Source organism: Mandrillus leucophaeus, unplaced genomic scaffold (assembly GCF_000951045.1).
Source record: "Mandrillus leucophaeus isolate KB7577 unplaced genomic scaffold, Mleu.le_1.0 Scaffold75, whole genome shotgun sequence".
Classification (NCBI taxonomy): domain Eukaryota; kingdom Metazoa; phylum Chordata; class Mammalia; order Primates; family Cercopithecidae; genus Mandrillus; species Mandrillus leucophaeus.
In genome coordinates, this window is record NW_012108141.1 from 7,348,019 (window position 1) to 7,356,764 (window position 8,746).

Genomic DNA, 8,746 nt, shown 5'->3' on the forward strand with positions numbered 1-8,746 from the left:
ACAAGCACCATTCTATAAAATCCCCAGAAAGACTTTGTTTCCTGGCAGTTAGCTCCTTTCTTGCTGATGTGCCCATTGCACTCTTGCAACATATTTTCACACTTTCTCTAATAAATCTGCCTGTCTCTACCTACAGCTGAGACTTGGCAATTTACAAAAGGAAGAGAGGTTTAATGGACACAGTTCCATGTGGCTGCTGAGGCCTCACAATTAAGGTGGAAGGCAAGGAGTAGTAAGTCACATCATACATGGATGGAAGCAGGCAAAGGGAGAGCTTGTGCAGGGAAACTCCCTCTTATAAAATCAACAGATCTTGTGAGACTTATTCACTATCATGAGAACAGCAGGGGAAAGACCTGCCCCCATGATTCAATTAACTCCCACCAGGTCCATCCCACAACACATGGGAATTCAAGATGAGTTTTGGGTGGGGACATAGCCAAACTATATCATTCAACCTCTGCGCCCCCCAAGTCTCATGTACTCACATTTCAAACCAAATCATGCCTTCCCAACAGTCCCCCAAAGTCTCACCTTATTTCAGCACTAACTCAAAAGTCCAAGTCCAAAGTCTTATCTCAGACAAGGGGTCTTTTTTGCCTATAAGCCTGTAAAATCAAAAGTTAGTTACTTCCTAGATACAACGGCAGTACAGACACTGGGTAAATACACCTATTCCAAATGGGAGAAATTGGCCAAAATAAAGGGGCTACAGGCCCCATTCTAGTTCAAAATCCAGTGAAGCAGTCAAATCTTAAAGCTCCAAAATTATCTCCTTTTATTCCATGTCTCACATTCAGTTCATGCTGATGCAAGAGGTATGTTCCCATGATCTTGGGCAGCTCTGCCTCTGTGGCCTTTGTAGGGTACAGCTTCCTTCCTGGCTGCTTTCACAGTCTGACATTGAGTGTCTGTGGCTGTTCCAGGTGCATGGAGCAAGCTATGGATCTACCATTCTGGGGTCTAGAAGATGGTGGCCCTCTTCTCACAGTTCCACTAGGCGGTGTCCAGTAGGGACTTTGTGTGGGGACTCTGACCCCACATTTCTCTTCTGCAATGCCCTAGCAGAGGTTCTCCATGAAAGCCCTGGCCCTCAGCAAACTTCTGCCTGGACATCCAGGCATTTCCATACATTTTCTGAAATCTAGGCAGAGGGTCCCAAAACCTCAATTCTTGACTTTTGTGCCCCCACAGGCTCAACACCACATGGAAGCTGCCAAGGCATGGGGCTCACACCCTCTGAAGCCACAGCCTGAGGTGTACCTTGGCCCATTTTAGTCACAATCAGAGTGGCTGAGACACAGACCACCAAGTCCTTAGACTGCACTCATCATGGGGACCCTAGGTCCGGCCCACGAAACCACTTTTCCTTCTTGACCTCTCAGCCTGTAATGGGAGGAACTGCCATAAAGACCTACGACATGTCCTGGAGACATTTTCCCCATTGTCTTGGAGATTAACTTTCAGCTCCTTATTACTTATGCAAATTTCTGCAGCCACTTGAATTTCTCCTTAGAAAATGGGATTTTCTTTTCTATCCCATTGTCAAGCTGCAAATTTTTCAAACTTTTATGCTCTGCTTCCCTTATAAAACTGAATGCCTTTAATAGCCCCCAAGTCACCTCTTGAATGTTTTGCTGTTTAGAATTTTTCCACCAGATACCCTAAATCATCTCTCTCAAGTTCGAAGTTTCACAAATCTCTAGGGCAGGGGCAAAATGCCACCAGTCTCTTTGCTAAAATATAACAGGAGTCACCTCTACTCCACTTCCCAACAAGTTCCTCATCTCCATCTGAGACCACCTCAGCCTGGACTTTGTTGTCCATATCACTTTCAGTATTTTGGTCAAAACCATTCAGCAAGTCTCTAGGAAGTTCCAAACTTTCCCACAGTTTTCTGTATTCTTCTGAGCCCTCCAAACTGTTTCAACCTCTTCCTGTTACCCAGTTCCAAAGTTGCTTCCACATTTTTGGGTATATTTTCAGCAGCAGCCCACTCTACTGGTACCAATTTACTGTATTAGGCTGTTTTCATGCTGCTAATAAAGACACACCTGAGACTGGGAAGAAAAAGATGTTTATGGACTTATAGTACCACATGGCTAGGGAGGCCTCACAGTCATGGCAAAAGGCAAACAGGAGAAAGTCATGTCTTACATGGATGATGGCAGGCAAAGAGAGAGTTTTTGCAGGGGAACTCTTCTTTTTCAGATCATCATATCTCATGAGACTTCTTCACTATTGTGAAAACAGCACGTGAAAGATCCGCCCCCACGATTCAAATACCCCTCACTGGGTCCCTCCCACAACGTGTAGGAACTGTGGGAGTTACAATTCTTGATGAGATTTGGGTGGGGGCACAGTAAAACCACATTACCACCCATGCCAGTGGCCCATATAGTCTCTGATCACCTACGACACTTATGGGTGTGTGTGTGTGTGTGTGTGTGAGAGAGAGAGAGAGAGAGGGAGAGAGAAAGTGAGATGGAGGGAGAGAGAGACAGATACATAGAGAAACTAAGCCTTAGGGAAAATCAGTAAATTACCCAAGATCATAATTTAGATACAGGCAAAGCCAGGGCTCTGCTCTGATATCTAAGCCCATTCTGTTATGTGTATGACATGTACAAAACCATTAACACTCATTTTATTAAGCAGCAAATCAGCGGAGTGAAATTCAAATTTAAGTATGAAGTCTAATAGAAGGATGAGTACAATCAAGTGGGCTCAGTCAAGGAGATCATAATGTCATGTCAAGCATGTACTGTATTTCCAGTGATGTGGCACATTGAATTAAAAGCTTGTCTGAAGGAATTGAGTTTTGGGCAAAACTTTATAGAACCAAGGAACACATTAGGAGAGAGAATGAGGGAAAGGGTTTCAGGGTTTAAATCATTTATTCATGCATTCAACAACTATTTATTGAGCAGTTACCATGTACCAGATGCTTTTCATAGTATTGAGGCAAAAACTGTCCTCAGAGTCATGGAGTTTGCAGTACAGAGTAGGTAGGTTACTAGCAGCAAATAAAATAGATGTATTAAATTTCTGGAAAAAAATGATAATGGAAATAAATTTGATGGGGGGGATTCACGGAAACCCTTGAATTCTGGACTGGGAAGTTTAAATGTTAAATGCATTAGGCCCTGGAGAGTCAACATAGATTTCTGAACAAGTATGAAGTGAAAGGTCATCCTTGGCTCTTCCAGTCCTGTCTCTATTTGGAAAGAGACAAGGGATACAAACAAACACCATCCCAAAACCAGCATGAATATGAGTACGTCCTGCCAGTGAAGAGCAGGGTAACAGTGGTATCTATGGAAGAGCAAAAGAAAGGCTTCCCACCTTTTCACAAGATTTTTTAAAAATCCCTACCCAGACTGACTTTAAGCCAGGCTTAGTTATAGCATTCGGATATTACTCTCAGATAAAACACCTATGTTAGGTAATAAAAGTCAACAACATTTCCTTTGTATCAAGAATTAATCTATATTTATCAATATTTTGTAGGACTTCCATCATGGCTGGGTTAATAGATGCAGATAGGTCCACCTCTCTGCACACAACTGGAGATAACTACTTCCACAAAATAACTCCAGTATGATGCTACTTAGATTCCATTTACAACCCTGCAATAAAACCAATAATAACACTTTGTACTTATGAACTGCCTCACACTGAAAATATCAAATGTTTTATAGACCATAAATTCTCCCAACACCCTTCACGAGAAAAAGAATTACTCTCTCCAATTAACAGGCAAACTAGAAACTAGCATAGCACAAGAACTCGCCCAAGGCCACTGAGGTAAGAGAGAGAGTCCACTTGTTCTGGAGGCTCAAGCAGGGCTGCTCCTCAGCAAAGTGGTGTGGTAGGCAATACTTTATATGGCATGCTGTTTCTGCTTCCCTTTTTCTGCTTTCCCTTTTTTGTTCTCTACCAACTTTTGGCAATTGTCCTAAGTTCCTCTTAAGGTGTTAACTGATACCAGTTGATAATGCTCAAGGTGTTAGCCTTCCCAGGGATATCTACATTTTATTAGGGGACTCTTGAAGTCTGGCTGAATGTCAAGAACTAAAGAAAGGACCTGTTGAATCACTGATGGAAAGACTGTTCCCGTCTCATAACTCACAAAGTGTCCTGCCCCAGGGGACATTAACTCCTGTACCCTGCCACCATAGAGACCATCCCCAGAAAGAAACCTCCTCTCCTCCTACATCAGTCACTACCCTGAGGTTTTGCTTTGTTTCAAGGGCTAAAGTGGAAACAAAAGGAATTTCCTTTATGCCCAGAACTACCTGACATTAAGATAGGTCTGGTTCTGTCTGAACCATCTCTGTATTAGGAGGAGGCAGGATCCATGAAAACATTTTGTAGCTCCATTCTTTGTGCCTAAATGTTGTTAGTAAGTGAATTGTTTCCTGGCATTTCCTGGGACTACAAACGCTGGCGCCAGGTGGGATTTCTTTCACCTAACAGGAGAGACATTCACCATGGCATTTCCAAGGAGATCAATGTTTGAAATCTCTTCCTACCTGAGGGCTGGAGGGAAATGGAACAATCTGAAACCACCAGGAAAGGCCTGGTTGCCCCACTGCTTTTTGTTGGGACTTGTATCTGATTTCCTGAATTAATTTAAATAACTAGTCTACTACTTATGATTCAAGAGAAAAGTGGGAACTAGGAACTCAGGAACGGAGGTTTGCTGTAGGATTACCTGCATGTCTATTATGGCATCCATCATTTAAACGATTTGGAGAAAGTGGTCACACATTATGAGCAAGTGCTGAATGTAGAGAGAAAAAAATTATAGATGTTGCTCTTTTTTCTTTTTTAACCAATCATCACTGAAAGAAAAATGTGCTGCCTTTCTTCTAAGAAGAAAGCAAATTTCTGCTATCAACATGTAGTTCCTCTGTATAGCTCCTGTTGAGGCTATTGAGGTCTAGAGTAAGGCCAACTTAAAATTTTTTTTAAAAATGAAGCCTCTTCTTTTCATTTCTCTGCCATCTTAGATGACAGAATGAGGATATCACGAATTGTTCTTCAATATTCTTCTTTCAACTGCTTTCCTAAAGGGTATTTACTGAATACCTAGTGTAGGCAAAAAGCTCTCCACGTGCTATGCATGATTCTTGTCCGTAGAAAGCTGCATTCTAGCTGGATATGGTGGTGTACACTGATAGTCTCAGCTACTTGGGAGGCTGAAATGGAAGGAACCCCAGGAGTCAGAGGCTGCAGAAAGCTATGATGGAGCCACTGCACTTCAGCCTGAGTGACAGACAGCCCATCTCTAAAAATAAAAGTTTTAAAAAGCTTCAATCTAAATAGAGATACAAACATACTCAAATGCCCATTTAATATTGTTATTTAATTTCTCATATGTTTATGTATCAAATCATAATAAGGAATGAAATCTGAAAGTCACTGATCTGGAGTGGATTAACATTTTGGTTTTGGTTGTGTGTCACACTACCAGGAAATTTGCTCTAGAATGTTTTAAAGCAAGAACAACTGTCACAAGACAGCAAAAGATTCCTTGGGGGTATTCCTTGTCAGTGCCTGGGAATCCAAGAATGCATCATGAACTAGCTACAAAGATAACCACGAATCTCTATTTGATTATTTGCATTTCCTTGAAAACATGTAATTCAATAAAATGTATTGCATACTTAGTATAGATGTGGGATTACAAAAATAGAAAAGCAGCAGCCCTTGCTCTTGCTTAGGATCTGTCAGCTCCCATTCTATTTTCATTCCTGTCCAGTCAAATCCTTCTCGGTTCACCCAGCACTACCCAGACACTCCTGCTCTGTTTACAGCTCAGCAATAGTTACCAGCATTGACAACATAGATACTTGAAATATTTATATAGCATTTATGCAATCACTTTTCATTGCCCAGTAAAAGAACTGGTTTGCAGAACTTGGCTCATAGCCAGAGTCATCTTGATCTTAATTTTATAAGGCAAGAATTTACTCCAGAGTTCAAAAATTGAAAAACAGGGTGGAGGAGTTGTTGGTAGGTGATCATTTGTGGTCAAAGAAAGCTGTTTGCTTTTTCGTGGGCAGATATCCAGGGGCAGTTTTAAACTACTTCCTTCAAGGAAGAAACGCCAGAAAAACACCTGGAAACCCCGAAGCACATGTAAAGAGTAAAATTAGTCTCCAGTGGTGATATTTATCATTTCTACACCCCCATCTGTCCACATTTTTAAAGCATTCATCACCATACCTAAGCAACTTTAATTGATCCTGTTAAGGTTTTACATGGGTCATCTGAGCAGCTACACCTGGAAATTTTCAGGGTGAAAAGGCAGATGCCAGCAACCATGCTAATGAATGAATCTCTGAGTTGCTCAGGTGACAAATGAGATCACCTCCTTTAAGTGCCTTTCAGCTCCAGATACTGGAGGGTCAGTAACCTCTTCAACCCACAATCCCATTGCCAAGATCTCCTGGACTGCATTTAAAGGTAGGATTGGTGGGAAAGAAGAGGGACGAGAGGAGGAAGAATTAAGAAAGTGGAAGACAGTAAAGAGAGGATAGTGAACCCAAGAGCCAGACAGGGGAGAAGGAAAGAGGTTGCTGCACATATTTCAGCATTGGCAGCTAATCCTTACCTATGGGGGCTTGGAGACATGACCACCTGGGAGAAAATGACTATAGAAAAATGAATGGAAATATTCAATGCATTGTGTAGGACACAAATGCCAGGGCAAGCAATAAATTTGTTATATTCTTAGAAACTCAATTCACAAAACAATCACAAAAGGAATTAAGTGATAAAAGAGAGATAAGTTTTAAGAAGAAAACCATTTTTAAAGTAACAACTTCTCCCAAAAGACAAAAATCAGACTGGTAAACCGCTATATACAGAGGTGGCTGATAAGACCAAGAGAGAGAAAACTGCTGGTATAAATACGACCTTTCTGAAGCCATAAGAATTTAAACACAAATTACAGAGGAAGGATGCCAGCTGAACTGCCTGCAGAAAGAAACAGATTAGGACAGTGGGTCGCGTTCCACAGAGCAGAGCCTGTAGGCTGCACGTGGGAAACAGTACGAAGGGCACCTGAGCAGACTCTCCAAATATCAGATCACAAGGACTAAATCAACAGCCTGTGCAAGGAAAACCTTTAAGGTGGGCTCACAAAATTTGTCATGCTGTGACTCAAAATAGTCTACCTCTGTTTTTTTTTTCTTTTTTTTTTTTTTTTGGTTGGAGAGGCATAGTGATAAATTCTCATAGCATCATTATCAGCAGAAATTTTGAGTAAAAGTGGAATTGAATAATACAAAGGAAAATATGACTATGTTAATTACTTATAAAACCTTAGTGTGGGCCAGGCATGGTGACTCATGCCTGTAATCCCAGCACTTTGGGAGGCTGAGACGGGTGGATCACTTGAGGTCAGGAGTTCGAGACCAGCCTGACCAATGTGGTGAAACACTGTCTCTACTAAAAATACAAAAAAAATTAGCTGGGTGTGGTGATGCGTGCCTTTAATTTCAACTACTCGGGAGGCTGAGGCAGGAGAATTGCTTGAACCCAGGAGGCAGATTGCAGTGAGCTGAGATCACGCCATTGCACTCTTGCCTGGGTAACAAGAGCAAAACTCTATCTCAAACAAACAAACAAACAAACAAAAAAAAACCTTAGTGTGCCTGTTGTTCTGATATGTTAATATGAACGAGGATGTAAGGCAGGCAGCATAAAAAGGGATTCCTGCTCTCATAATACAATTTCTTTATTTTTAATTAAATAGAAAAAATCAAAATGCTTTATATGATTATACAGATATAATCACACAGAAATATTCTATACTCTTGGCATAGAAAACAGGACACTGGGAAGATATATCTCAAAATGTTAATTTTGGCTTTGTTTGGGTTCTGTAACTATGAGTGATGCAAAAATACATAAAACACAGTTTCTGCCCTTAGGAAGCTGACTAGTTCTTATTCTTTATTATATTTGTTTAGTCATCTTCACTTTTCATATCATTACAATTTTATGGAATGTCTTAGTTTAGGGCAGTTGAAATGAAGTTCAAAAAGGAGGAAATAAGTAAAGGCTAAAATCAAATTATTTTGGGTTTTAGGAATATGATTATATATTTTTTATTCTGTATATTATATAAGAAAACAAATGTGTTTGGCAGGAGATATTTGATATGACACCCCTTTAGCTTGTCACTATTCAATTTGATTCAGTTCAGCAAATATCTATTAAGCAGGTAATGGTATATAAGGAAATCAGGCGAAAGCAGGAGGAGTAAAAGTTGAGTAACAATTCTGCCTTCGAGGTTCCTGCATCTAAAAAGAGGTAAATTCATGTAATTCTTCTTCCACTTCCTCCCAACCCCAATTGTATCCCTTGGATTCTTGTCTGATGTCCCTATTTAGGACAGAGGACAAGACCAAACCTTTGGGTAAAGTCCCCTGAATGACTGATTATTCTCAGTGTAAATCATTAAGAAAATGGGAGATCGTTAGTCACTGAACAGTCCCCCGCAGGCAACCCTCCTTTCCAAGTGCTTTTCCTGTTGTCTGTGACATGTTTCCTCCAGACTTTATTATGGTTGTCTTTCAAATCATATAGGTCTCAGTTCAAATGCCGTGTCCTCAGAGAGTCCCTTCCTGACCACCTCACCACCCTAGAATACCACCACTCCGCCCATTCTCAGCCAGAGAATCAGCCCACTTACCACACCCACATACACACCATTCTTTTTTTTTTTTTT